General features: G+C 38.8%; 1 protein-coding gene across 2 annotated transcripts in view; it reads right to left on the bottom strand.

Moving 5' to 3' along the window:
• The window catches only part of TEX10 (testis expressed 10), a 63,937-nt gene extending 60,504 nt beyond the window's left edge, over nt 1–3,433 (bottom strand). For both annotated transcript variants that reach the window (XM_065627694.1, XM_065627695.1), the window contains exons 1-2: nt 3,366–3,433; nt 2,800–2,929 (exon numbers count right to left, since the gene is read on the bottom strand). The gene's annotated coding sequence lies outside the window, so the exon portion shown is untranslated. The remainder of the gene's footprint in view (nt 1–2,799; nt 2,930–3,365) is intronic.
• Between the last annotated feature and the right edge of the window lie 18,915 nt (nt 3,434–22,348).

Raw genomic sequence — 22,348 nt, 5'->3', positions numbered from 1 at the left:
CGTTGTCTCTGGCGCTCCTCCCTCCTCAGGGGGAGGACTCCTCACACTCTTCTCCTGCTCCAGTGTGGGGTCCCTCCCACAGGAGACAGTCCTCCACAAACTTCTCCAACATGAGTCCTTCCCACAGGCTGCAGTTCTTCAGAAACTGCTCCAGCATGGATCCTTCCACGGGGTGCAGTCCTTTAGGAACAGACTGCTCCAGCGTGGGTGCCCCAGAGGATCACAAGTCCTGCCAGCAAACCTGCTCCAGCCTGGACTCCTCTCTCCACAGGTCCTGCCAGAAGCCTGCTCCAACACAGGCTTCCTATGGGATCACAGCCTCCTTCGGGCATCCACCTGCTCTGTGTGGGGTCCTTCCTGGGCCGCAGGTGGATCTCTGCTCCACCATGGACCTCCATGGGCTGCAAGAGGACAACTGGTCTCACCATGGTCTGCATGGCAGGCTGCAGGGGAATCTCTGCTCTGGTGCCTGGAGCACCTCCTTCCCTCCTTCTTCATTGACCTTGGTGTCTGCAAAGTTGTTTCTTACACTCATTCTCACTCCCCTCTCCAGCTGCAATTGCCCTTGCACAGTTTCTTCCCCCTTCTTAACTATGTTATCCCAGAGGTGCTACCACCATTGCTGATGGGCTCGGCCTTGGCCAGAAGTGGGTCCATTTTGGAGCCGCCTGGCATTGGCTGTCAGACACCGGGGGAGCTTCTAGCACCTTCTGACAGAAGCCACCCCTTTAGACCCCCAGCTACCACAACCTTGCTGCACAAACCCAATTTATAGATTAAAAAAAAAATTAAAAAATAAACCCACAAAACAAACCCACACAAACCAAAAAACAAACACTACACCACAAGTTCCTTTAGTTAATCTTCCTTCTCTCAATCTCTGTACTTTTAAATTCATTCATAACAAAACTCCGGAAGCTGATGTCACAACACTCAGCATCACATAGAAATTGTACCAATACATCTGTTAATTAACACCATGAATCCACAGTCTGATGGCTGCTGGAAGTGGTTGCAGAGATTACTTACATTTTAAAAGAGGGAAGAGGGAGGCAAGCACAAGGCCATGATGATGTTGAGGTTTAATATCTCACAACTTTCTAATGATAACAGGTAATTTACAGAGCCAGAAATCTGAATCCTTCCAGACCTCAGTGTACACAGTATCAAGTCCATGCTATCAGGTACTTTTTGTCTCTTCTCTCTTTCAAACTACTCTTTGGGTTCTTAACATCTGAACTACACAAAAAAGTTGCAAACACAACACTCAAATTTTAAAGACCAAACTAACTAAAAAGAAAAAAAATACAGCTGACTAAACACAGAAATTTCAAAATAAAATATCTAAACAATGATTCTTTTATGGTGCATATGATCACCGTTCGCTGCAGAAAATAAAATTCTACAGCTCATTTTCCCAATGGACTTCAAACTGTAAATTTGTGCTGTACTACAGTATTTCATATACGCATCATCAGGGTAATCATTAAAGAATGTTTTTAATCAAATTGACATTTTCTATTCCTTTAAAACAATTTGAACTGATTATACAAACACTTGACTACAACTTAATTTCTGCTTTTCCCATGTTAGCTTAAAACAGCTATATGCAAGACCACTTTAACGGAAGTGTAAGTTTAGCACAAGTAACCTATCAACTGAAAATACTTCGAAAAAAATTGGTGTTTGGTGCCAAAATAAAAAAGTCCTTTACTATCCAACTATAAAAACTATGGTTTTATAAGCTTTTGATTTTTACCATATGCATCTTTTAGGAAGGAATTAGAAGATTTTCACTATTTCATTGCAAGACATACAGAAATAGCTAGAATCTTTTGACATGTTATTTCCACTTACAAAGCTTGCTTTAACGAAGACATTTAGAAGTCTCGCTTTTCAGGACAAAATGTTTGGCTTCCATTTAGCACTAAAAACTTTACAATACAGGTGTTAACACACTTGAACAAGGTCAATTAAGTTTTCCTAAAGGAGGGGGCTTATGAAATACACTTTCTCCAGCTAAACCAAAGCAGCACAGTTTACCTTACACTGCATATTTTGGAAATTATTTATTAGAAATCTCAACATATCCATTTCCAATTTATATGTATCACGCTAAATCAGAGATTAAATGGTTACAAAACTAAAGCCATAATAACACCACGGTGCCTACATAACAAGACAGTTTTGCTTAAAGATACGTAAATATTTTAATGAAACTGCTTGCTGAAACAACTGTTTGCCTTTTGACTTCAACTGTAGTTTCAGCTGGCCCTCTTCCAACAGGACTGAGCTAAGTACACCTAACAGCTTATGCACTAACATAGTTTTACAACTCAAAATATTAAAATAACCTCAAATCAATACTAGCTTCCTTTAACATAAAGCTGTACGCCACACTTTCAGAAGCTACTTCAGGTGCCACTTGGCCATCCTTGCATCAGGCTTAGGGAAACAGAGGGGAACCAGAAGGCGCTCCTGTTTCACCTGGAATCGCAGCTTTGAGGCGGTATCCTCAGGGAATCCTGCCACCAGCGCATTTACAAGCTCGGGCAATCAGGAAAATCCTGAGAAACCAGAAGGCGAGGTACGCGCCCTAACTCCTCTCATCTGATACAGGTTTCCACCTGGGCAAGTTCTCTCCCGGCAAAAGGCCACACTCGCTCGCAATTAACTGTCCGAGGCTCCCGCGCTGGCCAAGCACAGCCCCAGTCACCAGAGAACATTATCACCACGGAACGCAGAAAACCACCACGGAACACAACCCCCGCCCCGAACACCCCGGTCACCCCGCCGTACCCCGAAGCCAACGCGCTGCTGAAGCGAAGGCGGCGGCTCCTCCCGCGGGTCTAGGCCGTTGAACAGCCCTCCTCGCCGTCCCGGGACATCTTTCGGCGTGTTCCCCAAGAGCTGCTCCGCTCCAGGCGCCCTACGAGGCGTTTAAATAGAGCGCGTTAGTGCCCGCCCGGCTGCCGGGGCTCCCGGCGGGGAGGCCGCGAGTTCGGCTCCCGGGAGCCGCCGCAGCCGCCCCGGGGATGAGCTGGGGCTCCACCAGCGGCGGGAGCTGCGGCTGAGGTGAAGCCGCTGGGCGAGGGGAGGTGGGCAGGGGTGGCGGACGACGCCCGGCAGCCGGAGAAGCCGAGGCCGCTGGTTCCCCGGGACCGGCACACGCCCGCGGCTGTGCTCACGCTTTCCCGCCGCCCTGCGCAGGAGCGTTTGGGAAGGGGGTGGGTCACACAAAAGGCGGCCGGTAGCGCGGGGCAGGGCGGCCCCGGCGGGCAGGGCCGGGACGGACCGGGACGGGACGGGCCCCTCCTCCCGCGCGCCGCCACGGCGCCGCCGAGCCCCGCGCGCCAGCCACTCACCAACCACGCGGCAGCGCGAGCCCCCTTCCGCCCCCGAGAGCCTGCCCGGAAACGGCCGCCCACGTGAGCGGCTGCGACCAGCGAGCGGCCCCCAGCCTCACCCGCTCAGAGCGGGAAGGAGCGCCCCTCCCTTCCCGCTCCGCCGGGGCGCTGGCGCCACCTGCAGCAGCGGCGGGCTCCAAGCTGTGACCTTGCAGCTGCGGGGAAGTGTTGCAAAGATGGGGTTTTTTTTCTTTCCCTCCAAGCGGTGGGCTCTCGGGTGCTGCTCTGGTGATGGGTTACCGCAGGTTTTCCCTTTTATATAGTAAAAGTTCTTTGCTGGCAAAGCAACGTGTTAAACAAGGGCAGGCAAACCGCCACTGTTGTACGTAACCGCAGCAGAGCAGCCAGGTGTTGAACAAGTGGACCATGAGAGCTGCGTGACGCTTTTCATAGAACAGTTTGGGTTGGAAGGGACCTTCAAAGCTCATCTAGTCCAACCCCTGCAATGACCAGGGACATCTGCAACTAGATCAGGTTGCTCAGAGCCCCATCCAGCCTGGCCTGGAATGTCTCCAGGGATGGGGCACCTACCACCTCTCTGGGCAACCTGGGCCAGTGATTCACCACCCTCCCTGTAAAAAATTTTTCCTCATGTCTGGCCTGAAGATACTCAGAGACACATTTTCGACTTTACAGGCTTGACGTCAAGTCGCTAGACAGAGGGAAATGCTTTTGCAGGGGTGTCTCTAAGTATTTTTAAAGTCACCTCCAGTTCGCTCTCTGCCTCCCTCTGGGACCACACCAGGATGTTCTACCTTAGCACATCAGTCAGGAGAACAAATCAATCAGATCGCTGAAGTAATTACACTGCACCGTTTGGAACAAACGTGGATGACTGCCAGTAGTTCTACAGCATTTTTTACAATGTCAGCATCCCGTCACACAAGGCGTTACATCATTTTAATTACTGGAATCAGAGACGTCTTGGCTCAGGCTTCTTACTTGTAGCAAGCCATAGGATCACTTTCTTTGAGCCCAGCTACTTCAGTTCTTGATTTCTTATTTCCTCCAACGAGAATGCATTAATAATAAGAAATATGAAGATTTGTCTTTATAGAGTTGGAAAACATCTACAAGAGAGAACAATTCTGGTGAAGGCAATGCAGAGTCACCATTAGCACTTTAGGTTTCACATATAGTATCAGACTATCAAGCACGCTATATAATTTTGTACTACCAATACCGAGGTAAAATGTACAAGATGGGGCTTGCTGCTTCAAAAGGGTAATGAATTAATAAACCAGAAGCACAGAGCAGGATCCTAGAAGACACAGGATGCAAAACCTGTCTAGAACAGAGATCATCACAGTTTACACCAGATAGTAAGTCTTCTGTTGCACTTTCAAAACTTTTCACTTCCTATCCATTCACCTGTGAATACCCTTCTCCTTTCCACTTTCTGCCTTCTCAGAAGAGTGCAAGTTCTGCATTTTTTTGTTAAGGATCACTTCCCCTAAGCTCTTTGGTCTCTGAGTAAAATGTGTAAAACCAAGGTAAAGCTAAAAGAAAAATTGATTCTGTCTTGGTTTAATTTTTCTTGCTGTTGCTTAAGTTTTAATCTACTAATTCTCCAATTGCCCCAGATGTCTGCCTTGCTGTGAGAAACAATTAAAATATATAATATTAAACACAATCAGCAACATCATTTAAGCGTCATTAGGAAAGAGAATGCCTTTAGTTTATTACTTTAAAATTCTGGCAGAAGTAAAGCATTATCCTTAAAAACTGGTTTGGAACAAACATGCTGTTTTCCATTATAGTATAATGCCATCACAAAACACAGGCAGATACCTGGAACTAAATAATAGAATTCTTTTGCAGCCTCTGTTTGCACCAGAAAATAAGTTTAAAAGGGAAGATAATTGTACAACTGAATAGGCTGTTAGACATTCTTTCAAAACATTTCCAGAAGCATGCACTTCATGATTTTTGTGCAGTTCAGTTTTCTCAGCCATTGCTGAGAATACAGCCGTGCTCTGCAGCACACCATTCAAACCAGTTTATATCCAAGTGCTGTAGATTCAGAGGTCTTTCCATTTTCAGCATGCTCCTCCTGCACCCAACATAAAAAATACTCAAATCCAAGTAATTTCAACTTAATTTTATTTCCACTAGGAATGATTCCACAGTAAGAGAAAAAAGCTGTCCCAGAGATGGCCATTTACAACAGCTGAACATTCTGATCTCATTATTTTAATTCATAGAATCGTTTTGGTTGGAAGAGACACCTAAGGTCATCGAGTCCAACCATTAACCTAACACTGGCACTAAACCATGTCCTTAAGAATCTTATCTACACGTCTTTTAAACACCTCCAGGGATGGTAACTCAACCACTTTCTGCACTTCAAAAACAAACAAACAAAAAGATGTTTCAATTTTTATTTTCTGTATTATAGGAACAGAATTCAGAATTTCGTATCAACTAAAAGATGCTTTTACTGATCAAGTTCACCTTCATTAAGCAGGCATTAACACTGTCCCTATCATAGAGTAAATGAGCTGTAAGAGCTCTGGTTCTGTCTCTGCTTCTGATAAGAATGTATTTAGAGGCATTCTAGAAATTCTCCACAATTTCTTTAAAGCAGCATTTTGTGTTTTAATTTTTTGAATTGTCATATAACTTTTTTCATTCCCGTGTGTGTTCATAGAACAAAACTAACCAATTTAATTGCTGCTTTCTTTATTACCCTTGCTTTTATGGTGTCTTGCATTCCATGATATGAAGTTGTAAAACCATCAGGATGACGATTCTCAATTCCATCCAGATCTCAAAAAAAAAAAAAAAAAGTAAGTTAACATTAAAAGGTTCATTTACCATCTGGCCCCAGCACATCTATGTTATACCAGCATTTGGCTGCAAAACTGAAGAGCTATGTTTAGAACCACGGAATGCTACCCATCATCACAAGCAGGAAGCAAATTTTAATTACAAAATTTAACTTTAATTTTTTTTCCCCCAAGCACAGTAATTTGTAACCATACAAAATATTTGTCATTATCTTACAGAAGTAGTAGTCATTGATATTTAGACCCTTACATTCAGTCAAAAAGACTACTACTTTATTTGGAAAAAAGTTCACATTAAAAGAGCCTGAACTGAAGGACCGTATAAGCCGGCTTTCATTTCATTCTCTTGCTACTGGGATAAGGGAGAACAAAAGATACTTTTGCTGCAGATTCGCAAATATCTGCGCCTCTTAACCATAGTTTGGTTAGATCTCTTGGGACATATCCCTGAATTTGCAGGCACGGCCAATCTCTGTTGACTTTGCTAAAGCTTCCAATTATCTACACTTCCTGAATTGGCTATAGTCCAGGCACTTCTCAACTCAGAACTAGACTGACAGCACTGAATTTTTATTATTAATGTATTTAAAAAAAATGTGGACACCTATTCTTTAACCGTTACATGGGAGAGGATTTTTGATTACAAAAGCTTTTGAATCAGGCCTAGCAGCCACAGGGAATAACATCTAAGTGTTTGTTGTAGGATGAATTTATACTGCTGATGGCAGTAGTTCATTCTGCTGATAACTCTTTGTAAAAGAACCAACAATAAGAAATTATCAGACTCTCAGTGTACGGTATTTAATGATATTGAGAAAAACAATAGTTACTTGTTTTAAAAGTATGCTTTAACATGGAAAGAAAAAACATGAGCTTTACAACCTTTCCACAAATACAGAAATTTCAGCTATATGGATAAATAAATAACAAGAATCTCAAAACCAAGTTATTAACTAAAATAACACAGTACAAAATTTGAACATTGCAACCTCAGATACAATGAGTTCATAATAAGTAAAACAACAAACTTATAGAAAGTAAACATTGCTACGTTAACTCTATTAACTACCATGTCGCTGTGTGCTGCCATTGCTCGGTCTTCTCAAAGTTCCACTTTCAGTCAGGATCCTTACAACATTCAGAATATCAATTCCTTGGTTAAAGGCAAACAAACAAAAGCAGAACATAAGTGGTTTGATGATAAAATACATTTAAAAGCACAAGTTATACTGAAACATTTACATGGTGACGTAAGTTTGGATCTTACTAAATGAAAAATACCATAATCGTCAATAATCAGAATGTGCCTGGAAACTATAACTGTATGATATGAACAGCTCTACTGGTTCAGCTAAAGGGTCTGTCTTGCACCTGTACTCTGACTCTGAAAGATCTGCAGCTGATAACCAGGAAAGCATGACCAGCAATGCTTGATTTTATCATTGTAACAATAAGTCAAAGAGTCCTCTTCTGAAGAAAAGCAAGAAGGCCACATTGCTTTGATGAAACTAATGCCCATGGCTTTAGGAAAGGAAGAGGAGAAGTAGAAGAGACACAGGGACTGCTGAAGTGGTATTAATAAACATTCAGCACCCATGACCAAATGCTAAGGGAAGAGGAAGAGCAGAGCAAGTTTCCCTGATGCTTGGTGGGGTGTGAGAATACTATGTTCTTCCCATATCAAATCATTTTCAGCTCAGGAAATTTTCCAAGTCTGATATGGCAAACTTTTCAGTAGCCCTCTTCCAAACACTTGCCCAGTCTGGCCCAGACAGTAAAGACAAGGACACATGTCATATTTTTGTATCCACAGTATCCTTTTGCTCAGAATTCCACAGATCATCCACCTACTACTGCATGAAGAAACATCTCTTTCTGCCAGATACAGGCAAAGCATGAGTTTATGCAACAGAAAGAATGACGACTCCCATCTTTATTTCCATTCTTTCCTTAATTCCTTGTATTCAGCATATTCTTCTGACTGATAAGTTGGCATTTCCACTGATCTGATGAGGAGCTTTTGAAATTCATCAGCCAATCAACACTTTTAACTGTTTCGAATTTGACAAAATTGTGTCATCCAGATACTCATCCATTTTTCCAGGTCATTTGTGAAGATACTAACAGCACAGGTCTTAAACATAGGCCCACAGTTCTCTACTGGAACCTCTTTTCATTGCATTATAAAAAGTAATTGTCCATTTGCTATCTGTTTATTATTTTAACATTGCAAGGATTTGCCTCTTTTCCCACAGCCAGTTAGTTCCCTTAAAAGCCTCTGATTAGAGTACCTATCAAAAGCTTTGTGGAATTCCAAACAAACTGTGTGAACTGGATCACCTTTATCTGACTCCTTTGCTGACCCCTTTCAAATAACACCAGGGGGTTTGTACAGAAGGTTTCCTTATCACAAAAGCCATATTCATTCCCCACCAGCCACTCCAAGCAGATCATCTTTTTCCAGGCATTCACTAATTCCCACCTTGTTTTTCTAAAAAGTTTCTATTCACCTCTGCAACAGAAGCTAGAAGTTTCAAAGATCACCCGGAACCCTGTACTGGTTTTGGCTGGGATGGATTTAACTTTCACCATAGCAGCCGGCATGGTGCCGTGTTTTGGATTTTTGGCCAAAACAGTGTTGATAACACACCAGTGTTTTGGCTGTTACTGAAGGCTGCTTGTACAGCTTCAAGGCTTTCTCTCTTTCCCAATCTGCACTCCCACAGTGATTAGGCTGGGAATGGGAAAAAGACTGGTAGGGGACAAAGCTGGGACAGCTGAACCAAACTGGCCAAAGGGATATTCCATACATCATGCTCAGCAATAAAAACCGAGGAGGCAAGAGTGTGGGGTTGGGTTCTAAGGTGGCTGTTGCTCAGGACTGGCGTAGCATCAGTTTGCTTGTGGGAAGTGCTGAGCAACTGTCTTTGCATCACTTGTTCCCCTCCACTCTTTCCCTTCACTTATTAGTGCCAGAGTTAGGTTATGGTTGGACTCGATGATCCTGAGGGTCTCTTCCAACTGATATGATTCTGTGATTCTATTCAACTGTCATTATCATGACCCATGAGTTTTCTCTACTTTTGTTCTTCCTATTCCTACTTCTCTGTCCAGCTGCCGAGTCGGGGGTGGAGGGAGAGGGAGGCAGTGAGCAAGCAACTGTATTCAACACAAAACAAAGCTTTAAATAAAGGAGAAATATAAATAAAAGAGAGCAATGTTTGCTACCCACAAATTTTCAGGTTCCAAAGGAGGCTTTGTGTGAGAAATCTACCTTCAGTAACTTCACCATTTTGTTCTGCAGGTCCCTAGGACCAGGTGGTATTCATGGAAGAGTAATAATGATTTGCAACTTTCATGGTTTTATGATGTTAATTTCTTTCAGAACTTCCTTTCCAAGCATATTCTACCAAGCTGTGTGCACACACACGTCCAAGAAGAGCTTATGGCACAGATTGCAGTACCTCCATTTTCTTCCCCAGTGAGCACTCTGCAAAGAATAACTTCAGCTGCTCTACAATGTACTCATCTTCAGTGTTCTTTTTTTATACTGACGATCCTAAACACACTCTAAGAAACTTAGAAATGTGCACAGGAAGGTTCTGAAGAAGGGGCAGCAATTGACTGAAGATGTGGGAAGGTTTAGTAGCTGAAACTTATTAGAAAAAACGAAAGACTACTTGTCTCCGATTCATTATTATTTCTATGCTACTGTGCAAATACAGTTCCTTCAGCAATCAATAAGTAAAAATTTCTTTGCTATTGCATTCCTAAACCCAGCATTTCACCACAGACAAATACTCTGTTTTTTTTCTAATAACAATATGCTTGATTTTAGTTTACTATCTCTCACCATGTAAATATTACTATAAACAAATGAGAAAAGATTTTTTTAAAAAATTCGGCAGTTATTAACACCCTCAGCCAAATGCAGCCATTTTGAAATACCATTCCTAAACCGAATCCTGCAAAAGTTAAAGGGGGGAAGAAAAGACTCTTCAGCCCTCCTTAATACCTCAAAGTTCTTTGACCCATATAGTCCTTGATATTTCACAGAGCTAACAAAATTATGTAAGGTATATTTTTATATACATGCATTTGTGTGTATGTATGCATGTATATGTGAATTACCTCTGAAAGCTGGATTTGCTGCTGCTATTTTGTGTAGAGTAGCAGTAACTTCTTCAACATTCATATTTCTTAAGCTGTTCAAAAATTCAGTAGCGACGTTGTTCTCATACGCTGTTTCCAAAGAGCCAGCTGAAAAGTTTTGGGGTTCATCTTCTTCATTTACTGATAAGGATTGTTTGGCTGATTGGCTGCTTGAATAGTCTTGAAGAAGAGAAATATTTTTTTCAGTAAGAGAATATTCTGAAGAGTCCTCATTACTTATATCTCTAAATAGGGCTTTTCAAAACAAGCATCTCCAGTCTGGCACAGCAGCATTGCTGGTAGGGTTCACATCTGACTTTGCTACATGTTCATCCAACTGAGAGTGAGGAATGCTTTCCTTTTACAGAAAATCCTGGAGACATGAGGGTGGGGGGCTGGATGAAAGCTATTTCCATTATGCTTGCAAAAACAAACTAAAAGTTCCAAGTCTCATATATTGTAGGTCATTTTTGTTATTAGCATTGTATTAATTTAGGTTTTCAAAAGCTAATCATCCTAGAAAAATAAAAAAAGAAAATTGACGCTGCACAGGAAAAAAAAATAGTTTCACTAGTATGCTGGGTATTTTGCTCCTCCAAGCATATGACTGTACTTCCTATGCTTGAGAAAAATAACCATTTGTTAATATCAAGAAGGGAAGGACCTCAAAGAAATCCAAGATTCTTCGAAAAAATTCATCAGAAGTACTGAGGCCAAGTAGCTGCAATATTCACATATTATTAATACAAAGAATTATCCATCCTATACAACATAATTCTGTTTCCACTAACATCTTGATTGGACTAGACCTGCATTAAGCCTCTTCTCCACCAAGAAGGGAAATAAATGAGGAAAAAAAAAAAAAAGCGAGAGTTCAACTTTGAAAGCCTCCTTAGGAACAGTTGCCTCTGGACAGAGGAAAGTCAGAGTCAATAATAAATTTCTTCCCAAATCCTATAGTTAAGCAAGATGAATGTTTTCTGAATAGTCTGGCCATTCTAACATTTGTAGAGGATTAAAAAAAAAAAAAACACCAAACCACCAAACTATTGATTTATGCTACTTGACCCTGGCTTTATTCTGCTCTTATCTCTGCTTTTAGAGAAGCAGGAAGAAAAGGCTTACTAAAATTTATGCAAGGTTTAGTGTTAAGATTAAAGCACACTCAAGGTTGCAAAGCAAAGCTAACATTACCAGTATCAGCGTCACTAATATCTGCTGAAGTCAGGTCAGACCATTCTGTGTAATATTCCAGTGCTGCTTCTCCACCATATTCAGCCTCTGTGAGGTCCTACGAATTTGAAAAAAGTTGTTTTCAGAACTTCATTAAGATAAACTCTTGAAACAATTTGAAAAAAGTTGTTTTCAGAACTTCATTAAGATAAACTCTTGAAACAATTAACTACTACATTTTTAATGATCACAAGCCAAATAAAAGACCAGTATTTCTGCTACCAAATCTGAAAAATCAAGCATTTCTTTGAAAACCATGCAACTGATAATGAACTTCTATGTATACACTGCTCATGGTGTCTCTCTACATTTGAAAATGCACTGTATTAGGACAAGAAGTGATACTTTTAGACCCTAATTCTTAACCTGTCAGGTCTAAAAAAGGAAACTTTTTACACACAGAATAAAACATTTCATTTAAAAACTACCAGTTGAAAGATCACAGTTTAGAAAACAACAAAAAAAACAAACAAAAAAAAACCCCAAAACAACCTGATGTAGTTCTACAACTAGTACTTAGGAGTTACATCAGTTAGAACTCGATTGTTTTGTAACAGAGTAACAGATTTTGCCCTCTTCCATATGAATAAAACAGCAAAATCCTACATAGAAAAAAACAGCAGGAATAAGTAAGCTTAATGAGGAAGTAAAAAGCAGTAAATAATTAATGAGAACTATAGACATGGAATTTATTATGGAGAAGTACTGCCTTTGGGGCAGAAAGAAAACAACAGAGGAAAGATGGAATAGGAGGAACAAAGATCAACTTTATTATGAAGTCCTGAATTAAGAAAGGCTTTTGAAGACAAATGAAAAAAACAAAACAAAACTAACTTTCTTGAAGTGTCACCTCTGTGATTCTCCCTAGCTTGTTGGCTCGTATTTACCTCTATTTGGCATTATCCGCTTAAGCTCACCCTTTAAATAAAAAAGTAGTTAAGTAGCTGTTGTGGTGAATGCGAGGTCTGTTCAGCACTGACAATTCTGCAAGAAATGCTGGGAGGGGATAAGGAATCATATTTCCTATGGCAAAGGTGTTGAATGGATCACCAGCAAGACGAATGTTCCTACCATCCCTGTTGACAATGGGGGAATGAACAAGAAGTCGTTCCAAGAGTAGTAACTGTGGAGATTATAGCATAATGGAATGTAAACTGAAGGTATAGGCAATGCAAGTCGCAACCACAACAACCTCAAAGTAGTACTCAAAACACCATACTATGCCTATGTAAAGACAAATCAGCCAAAAGTAATAGCGGGGGGGGGGTGGGGGGGGGGTGGGATGGGGGGAAGAGACCTCAAAGGGAAGAGTTCAAAGAGTAGGACCAAACAGTTGTGTAAGAAAGAAAATGGATGTCAATAATGTTTGATCGCATGGTGAATGAAGTGAAGGCTGGGAAAGGAAATGGGATAGAGGAGAAGAGTGTTAGGGACGTCATTGGAGATGAGAAAAGTTTAAGTCAGAATCAAAGAGGGCAAAAATTACAGAAAACTATAAATTTAAAGTAAAAGCATGGGAAATAAGAGGCAAGATGATTTTTAGTTTCTATTAAAAAAAATCAAGCACCCTTGAACAGAAAGTATTAAGACTCCTCAACATAAAAGCTATACGTTTATCCTATCATCACTACAAAAATTTAAGTATTTAATGGCCAAAACTAACAATACAGTGTCCACATCAATTTTGTTTTAGCTATCTGTAATAACAAAAATGCATAGTCCCAGGAATTTACAGATTAGTAGAACAAAACCAGAACAAAATCCACATTACTTTTTTGATGCAGCCTGCTGACGATATTTCACCAGCACATCTGTAAGAGTCTGTGTTACTTTCAGGATAAATGAAGCATCATTTTCATTCAGTATTTCAAAACTTTGCTAGGAAAAAAGAAAAAAAATAATAATACACAATATAAAAATTTTCCCTCTGAAAGGATGAAGTATCACAATGTATAAAAAAACCCTGCAGGAACCTCATTTTTTATGTCTCGATTCTTCTGTCAGACATGGCTGAAGTTACAAAGCAAATCAAGTTTTTACTTTGAATCCCATAAATTGGAGGGTGGGAGGTAGAATAGGATCCTAACAGAAGGAAGTTGCAGCTACTCAAAAGAGCCCTTTGAAAAGAAACAACCCAAGAATATGCTTGGAAATACATACAGCTTTTCCTTAAGTATTTTAATCTCTTTCCAAGATACCTGCATACAAATGAATGTGTACAAATTCCCCAAGGCAATATAATCAGAACCCATTTATCTAGAAAGTAGAAAAAATCCAGAACACTACTGAATTTGAAAATGTATGCCACCTTGCCTTATATTAACACTCTTCCCAAAAAGCCTAAGGAAAAAGCAGCCTTTGAAACTCTGAATCTCTAGTAGGGAAGCAAGTTCTAGCATTAACAGTCCTCACAAAGAGACCTACATGTATCATCCTCTTACCTATAATAATCAAGTTCTGCTGAAAATACTTCCACTGGGCACAATGTAACAGAACTGCAGGTCTGTCCTAACAATTCAAAGTCTTCTGGATTAGAAACAAACACCTTTCAACACTCTAGAGAATGGAAAAAAAGTGATAAAAAACTAGCAGTGAGTTCATATGTGACAGCATAATGGAGATTATGTTATATTTTTAATACTGATAGTAATTATCTGTCCTGGTTTTCACAAGTTATACTTAAATAAGATCTTGTCAAAAACGAGGTGGAAAAAGAAAATTAAACTTGGGCAAGGGTATCTCTGCTATCGGGTAGTAAAAGAAATTCAATTATTTTAATGAGAAAGCTGAGGATACTGATTTTCACAGTTAAAAATACATATACAGTATGGTTACTTATTGAACAACTGGAATTATTCCATGATATGAACAGCAAGTCCAAAAAAGATACCTATAAAATTACTTTCCACTACATAAGAAGCTTTTTGAATCCAACAATAGAAACAGAACATTGTTCCAATCCTCTTTTCTTGGAGGACAATCATACTAAGCAAGAGGATGCCTCAAAACAAATTCAAGGTTTATTAGCAATGTGCAATCTTTACACCTAAAAATTCCCTACTAGAAAGGGGAAAAAATATTTTATGATAGTCAACAGCACGTAAATTACCATGCAGTAGCTGAGTCACAGCAACCATCAGTAAAGATTTTTGTACAGTTTGTCACTGATACTTTTAATAAAATCACCATTTCTGTATGCACGACCAAAAACGTTGTTAATACATCTAACTGGCAACTGCCGGTTTTCCACTCATTCATTGTATCCGTGCTGTGAATGTGTCCATAATCCATATTTCCAACAACTGAACAGAATTCAGATAGTCTGCCACTTACTTTACAAAGAGAATAGATACAGGTTTTTTAGTTTATGTTGTTTGTTGTGGTTTTGGTTTTTCTTTTTTTTGTTGGTTGGTTGGGATTTGTTTTTCGTTTTGTTTGATTATACAACTCATATTTTATTTCTTCAAAAATGCTTTTTTCCTTTCTGCACACCTCAGATATTTTTCTTCATTCTGCTTCCTTCTGTCATTGAACTACATCTTTTCAAATTCCTCTACTGAAAATCATAGGCCATTTATAAAAGAAGGGAAAAGAAATAGAAAAGGTCATTTTACTTAACCATGTAGTCCAGGATTGGAGTTAAGCTATAGTTGAGAAAAACAACATTAGTTTTCAATGCAAGTCATTCCTCTGACAGTAAACTAGTACTTTGGCAAAATCTCTGTCCAGAAACTTTAAAACGAAGAGATACACCATAAATTCAGTGATATTAATTTTATTCTGAATGCTACCTTCTGACAAAATATGTTGTTAGATTAGCAGACTGCCTAGATTTTGGCTTTCATGTTACTTGCTACATTTTAAACTTAGTAATGCTGTGATTTTTTTTTCTTTTTTCAAAAATTACATTGCAACGTAAGATTTAACACTCACCAAATTACTCAACAGTTCTTCTTGACTAGCGAATTCTTCAGTATTTGCTGTAGAGTCTTGCTGTTTAGCATTAAAAGAAAAAAAAAGTCCAGACATCTATTATGCATAGTAATTCTAAAATTAAACATTAATTAGTATTATAGTTATTCTAGATTCTTGCTCTAATTAAATTGTGTGTGCTTGTATGAAACATATACACGTGTTTTCATGACAAAGTAGGAAAAAGCCTTGTCCTTAATAGTTTTGCATAGTTGAAAATCTATTGTCAATATTATTAGTTTAAATAAGCAAAAGCAAACACCATTGGCAATCATATATTGAAGTAATTATTTCCCCAACTATTTGTAAACTGGAGCAACACATTCACAGAAAAATATTCACCTCAACTTCCTCATTTTCTTCCTGTGGTGGTTTATTGGTCTCACACCCTAATAGAGAATAAATAAATATATAAATAAATGAAACAGTATAGAGTTGATTAATCTATCAAAAAAGTGTAGCCAGCCAATGACTGATAATCAGTTTCAATTCCTGACACTCCTGCTAGAGTAGTTCTGACACACTCTGAGAGGTCACATATAATTCCCTTGAAAAAATCCCAGTGGTCCCAGATATCATAATGAAAATTATTTATTAGGGTTTTTTTAGTGTGATTAGCTAGTACCCTAGTTCTAAAACCCAGAATTAAGAAAAAAATTTTACATTGGTAGTAAAAGCTGTAAGCTTTTTATATTCACTGCAGAAAGACAAGGCCCCTAAGTACAGTATGATTTTTATCAACACTTCACAAACTTGCCTTTATAAAAATTCAGCTATAAAAATAAGTATTTCACAATGTAGCCACAAAGCTACTGAGCATACAAAGATTCATATGGCTAGAAGTTAATAACCCATATTTCCACTGTTTTGCAACTACAACTATCATAGCTGCATTCCATCGCTTTGCAAGCCCAGGAACCAGGGCTGAGTGTGACTGTTTTTTTTTTTTTAATTAACCGAAACCATATGATTGCCAAGCCTAAGCCCTCCTCATTCTTGAAATCTTTATGAGGAATCAAAAGTGTCGTAAAAGCAGATGATACACTCAAAATAAAATAATTTACTTCTTCGGATGACTGTCTGTGCAGAACTTCACTACAAAGAAATTAGAAGTAATAGCAATTCCCAGACTGATAACGCAGAATCTTTCAAGACCATTTGACTGCTTGCTGTCAAAGAGAATCTGATCTTACTCCTTTTAAGAAACTGTATATTGAGTTCACATCTCTCAGAAGTGTCACAAAAATAAACAGCACAGGAACAAGCTGAAGCCCTAATTTAGTAACTAACCTCCAAATTAGTCTCTTGCTGAAACGCCTGTTGGCTCATAGTTACCCAGGATGTATCTGAACAACTGGATTAAAAGAACAACATTAAGGGATTTTCCAAAGGATGCTGTTCTTAAAACTTCAAGTATGGGACTGAACAATGAGGATCTGCCTCAGGTAGAAACAGACAGCAGCATTTCCAGATGTGGATGTCGGAGCTTTTGTTAGTTCCCTATTTTTGATGTTTTCATGAAGTCATTCACTCTTCAGATTAAGAACTGTTACAGTTATTTGAAAGCCAGACAAAAGAACACAAATATTCAAAAACCTGGACTTGAATCTGGTTTCAATTAATCCTTTTCCTTAATGGTTGCCCATAGAGAGACTGAATTCCTACAAAAAGACATTTCAGAAACAAGAAAACTTCCCCTTTTACTGGATAACAGTAAACAAGCAAAAGGTGTTAGCCCTCCATGTCTGGGAGAGATACTACTGGTTTAAAGTTACAAACCGTTCCAAGAGAAAGTCATTACAGCAAAACCAAAGAACTTATTGTTGGAACAAAAGTCTTATGTTTGGGTTGCTGCATGTATACCCCTTACCAAACACTTTCCTGTGGTTCCTGGTGTTGCACAAAGATGACTGATGTTGGAGATATTCCCCTCACACAAAGGCTGATAGTTCAAACTACACTCACAATACTGTTATTAATAAAGATGTTTACAAATAGCGATCACAGTTTCACAATTTTAGAACCACACACGATACTTCTAATTGTTCCTCCATGAAATCTTTGTAAAGATGAACTCCAGTTGTTGCAGATATTTACTGATTATCTTTTCCTTTTAAAATCAGTTCGTATACCACACTAATTATCTAACATGAACCTATAACAGAGGGTTTTTTAAACCACAAGGGAACATTATTTTTGAACTTGTAATACAAGAGGATTATCCACAGAATCACAGAACGTTAGGGATTGGAAGGGACCTCAAAAGATCATCTAGTCCAATCCTCCTGCCAGAGCAGGAACACCTAGGTGAGGTTACACAGGAAGGCGTCCAGGCAGGTTTTGAATGTCTCCAGAGAAGGAGACTCCACAACCTCCCTGGGCAGCCTGTTCCAGTGTTCCGTCACCCTCACCATGAAGAAGTTTCTTCTCAAATTTAAGTGGAATGCCTTGTGTTCCAGCTTGAACCCATTACCCCTTGTCTTACTGTTGGTTGTCACCGAGAAGAGCCTGGCTCCATCCTCGTGACACCCACCCTTTACATATTTATAAACATTAATGAGGTCACCCCTCAAGGATATCCCTTAAGGATAACACAGTTAAATATAAAAACTACCTGCATCTAGAGAAAAATCTGAGGTCAATTTACATACACTGGGTTTTCTGTTGAGGAGAAAAGTTTACAGCTGAGCACAATTTCAAACAACAAGCATTTCACTATTATAGCATGCCCTTCTTCCTCACAGCACACTCTGGGCAAATTCAGTGTACACAGGTATCATCTGCAGCATTTTCCTTCGAGTAAATTTAAAGGGTTTCTGTTTATAAGGGTGGTGGATTTTTTTGTTTGTTTTACTTTTCTGAGTTGCTGCCTTTTTCACCCTTGTTGCCTCTGTTGCTTTCAATAGCCTTATTAGGTTCAACCTTCTCATCTGGTTTTGCCTGTTCTTTATTATTTTTTTCCTGCTCCTCTTGAACATTCTTTTCAGCTAAAACAACAAAATCAGTATGTTTACTAGTGGTTATCCAATATTTTAATTTAAAATTACTCTTTGCTTAGATTTTTTAAAAAGATAACATCAATAAAACCTGAAGGTGAAAGTAAGGTATCTTGTGAAGAAATAAAATAAAAACTGAACCTAAAAATCAAAGATTTGGTTCAGCCATGAAATACAAGTTTGTATTTCTGATCAGAAATATTCTGAATGAGAATAAGTATAATGCATTTAGACAGAATCCTAATCTCACCTTTGACATTAAGTCTACACCCAAGCAGCAACTTCTGATGCTTCTTCAATTGCATGTTGTTCGCTGATTTTTATAGTTAAATTCTGGGTTTGTTTTCAAGAAAACAAGCATTAATCAAATATTTTAGATGTTGTTCATAAAAAAAAAAAATCTATCCAATCTATTTCCTTTTTAATCTTCTTGTACTCTAAACAGTCTGGCATACAGCTGTTCCCATTTCTTTTTCCTCACACTGAAGAACAGCTTATATGCCCAAAAAGAGTCTGTGCACCTTCCCTCAAAAATATGCATAGCAAAAATTTCTAATTACGAATCTCATCTTGTTTCTGTTCTAAAGTATCAAGTGACATGAAGTAAAACTGGATGTTTTTTCTTCACAAACACTGGGATTATTCTTTTGTCTGCCACAGACCCCAAACCCTTTCAAACACTGCGCAAATTCACTTTCCATAGCAGAACATAACTCTAGAAGCTATAAACAGGCACATAAGAGTAAATAATTCATACATTGGTGAAAGTAAATTAAAAAATCAAAAAATCATTTTTCTCTGACCTTGAATAGATTCTGGCATTTTTCCATCCTTATTTTTACAATCTGTTTTTTCTTCATTACTAAGTGACATATTCACATACTGAACTTTAGCTTTTGAGAGGCTGTCATCTGCATTAGGATCCAAACAAACATGCTTGAAATGTAGCACAATGGACACTGTCTTGATAGAGAAGGGTTCTAAAACTGCACTTCAATTGCAATTTGCTCTGTTTCTGTGCATTATTAGTTACAAACATTAAGAATAATTTTATAATCATTATTATGTGATGGCATATTAAATATGAGCTACAAATTAATGTCAATGTTTTAAATATTTTATACCCTGATTATAATTACATATATAAATTTCTTAAAATATGTAAATATTCTATATAGTAGAATGCCACATAGCTATGTGCAAAATTAGACACATTAACCAAAACGTTACAGTTAAGAAACGTAATTTGAATAGAAGTCAACTTATTTCAAAACACTTTCCTTGATTCAAAATGGATCTCTTTCCTCTTCAGAGTATGACACTGCTAATCTAGATCATTATAGAAATAATCTTCTCATTACTACTATTGAGCTACTTTAAGACACCATTTACATACCAATATGCATTAAAATTAAGTAAATTAGTTTTAATTCAAACTTATTTTTCATGCAGGTCTGAGAATGAGGGTCTTGTAGTAATCTTTAGTATGCAGTTGTCCTGTCTGTCCATCTGGATGACATTGTGCTACAGTGAGTTTTGAAAGAGTTTTAAGTGGAGCGGTCCCACAGATACTGCATTCCTCCAATTTTGTGAGTATCAATGGCTAGTAAAACAGAAAGCTTTCTTCCACGGAAAAGAGCTATAGCTGCACTTTAGGAATTCCAGCTGACTTTCTGGACTGCAAATTAAATACACACATGGAGTTCCAACCTTTTTCTTTTGCCCGGTTCACCAAAATCCCCATGAGTAGTTGGCACTGCAGAGACTACAGCAGTTACCAAATAAAAAGAAATCCTAGATAAAGGGGAAGCAAGCGGGGCTGGGATGGAAAAAGGGAGAAAGAACAAAGCCCTATAAATCAGGTCTATATAGTTATGTTGCCCATGGAAGAACTTGTTCATCTATCATTTTTTCAATATAAACTATACGAAATGCAGCTTAGAACATAAGCACAGACTACAATTACTGACCAAATATTTTAATTTGCCCTTAAATCAAGCTGATTTAGATTAAAGGGAGTTTACCCAAATTAGAAACATACAATTTACATCTGACTGAGCACACTTACATGCTTGCCATCTTCTCCTCATTATTGGAGCATCTGTAACAATGTAAAAATAAAACCTGTTTATGTTAGCTATTTTGTGGATAAAATGTTTCCATAGGTATTTCATTAGAGTTAAATACTTATTTTTTTAAGGATATATGACCAGTAGCATTAAACACGTAAGTGTAAATCCCTGAATGAATATTCAAAAGTCAGTTACCTGGACACTTTTTTACCACAATTAAATTTTTGTTAGAGCTAAAAAAATGAAATACCTGGTTTCAGAAAATATAGCAGTAAAATTAAAGCAGATTATGCATGCTCTATCTAAAAGTTGCTTAAATCAAGGATGGATTTGCTATGAATGTAGTGAAACTGTTCCTAGAGAAACAAAACAGTCTATAAAACATAAGTGGAATTAATTATATCTATATCCATGAACATAGCTCTAAAGTAAAATATACAGTCTTGAGTAAAAACATTTGAATTTATTACGCAGGCCAAAAGAAAAAGTCACTGCGAATAGTCAGGTTTGTTTTTCTTTTTAAGCTGATGTTAAAAATGAAGGATATGCAGACAGATTGAATCTGATGCTCTGAAATCTCTCCCTTCTAGAGCATTCACTCTAGATGAAAGAATTGATCTTCCAATATTCCCATACTTTTTTTAATCCCAAAAGAGTAGGATCAGTACAGGCTCTAATCCGTGAGCCTAGCTGTGATAATATCACACAGAAAGAAATACAGGTCTCTTTTTCAGGTGGGCAGGACATAAGGAGCTTAAACACGGTAACATTGTGCACTCTGCTTTGAAACTGAGACATAGCCCACGCACATTAAGTAGCTTTAGCAAGAGGTCCTGCCAAGAAACACTACTCACCAAGCAGGATGTTGACAGACATTGGAATTGATGGAGAAAACAGGTTTAATGTACACCATAAAGAACACTAAGCACTTAAATAACCTTGTCATGAATCAGAGTGGTAAGGTACACCTCAAGAAGAACCTTTGCCAATATCACGCCCAGATAAAGGTGGTAAACATTTCTCAATACTATTGTGGTGTAAGCATCAACAGAAAGCAATATGAAGATATCTTCATAAGAACATGCTTCTAAGGTGCAGTTCCCCAAAAATTTAAGCTTGTGGCGCTCCTGGGATCCCATGGCATTGCTGATAATCTCATATCTACCTGCAAATTCCCGCATTTCCCTTTGTACTACCAAAATTTCTACCTGGCTCCTCTGAGAATTGCCACAAGGTGCTAGCAAAAACTAATTCAGAAAAGTCATAGTTTCCTAGCAACAACAAAATAAATTATTTTACACACACAGAGAGCTGGGAATTTATTAAATATTAATTTGTTATTTGTGCACTCTAGAGTTGTATTTCTGTAGACTCAGGTAGCATGAGTATTATTTCAAACAAAATAAATACTTATGACGGGAGCGACCAATGGGAAATTGCGTCCAGAGTAATCATAGAGTCAGAGAATGCCCTGAGTTGGAAGGGACCCACAAGGATCATCGAGTCCAACTCCTGTCCCTGCATGTGACAACCCCACAGGTCACACCATGTGTCTGAGGCCTTGTCCAGTCTCTGCTTGAACACTGTCAGGCTTGGGGCCGTGACACCTCCCTGGGGAGCCTGTTCCAGTGCTCCACCACCCTCTGGGGGAAGAACCTTTTCCTCATGTCCAACCTGAACCTCCCCTGGCACATCTTCCTGCCATTCCCTCGGGTTCTGTCACTGGT

Source organism: Caloenas nicobarica, chromosome 2, assembly GCF_036013445.1.
Source record: "Caloenas nicobarica isolate bCalNic1 chromosome 2, bCalNic1.hap1, whole genome shotgun sequence".
NCBI classification, from domain to species: domain Eukaryota; kingdom Metazoa; phylum Chordata; class Aves; order Columbiformes; family Columbidae; genus Caloenas; species Caloenas nicobarica.
Note: the sequence above shows the minus strand (reverse complement) of the source record. Positions and strands in the feature narration are given on the sequence as shown.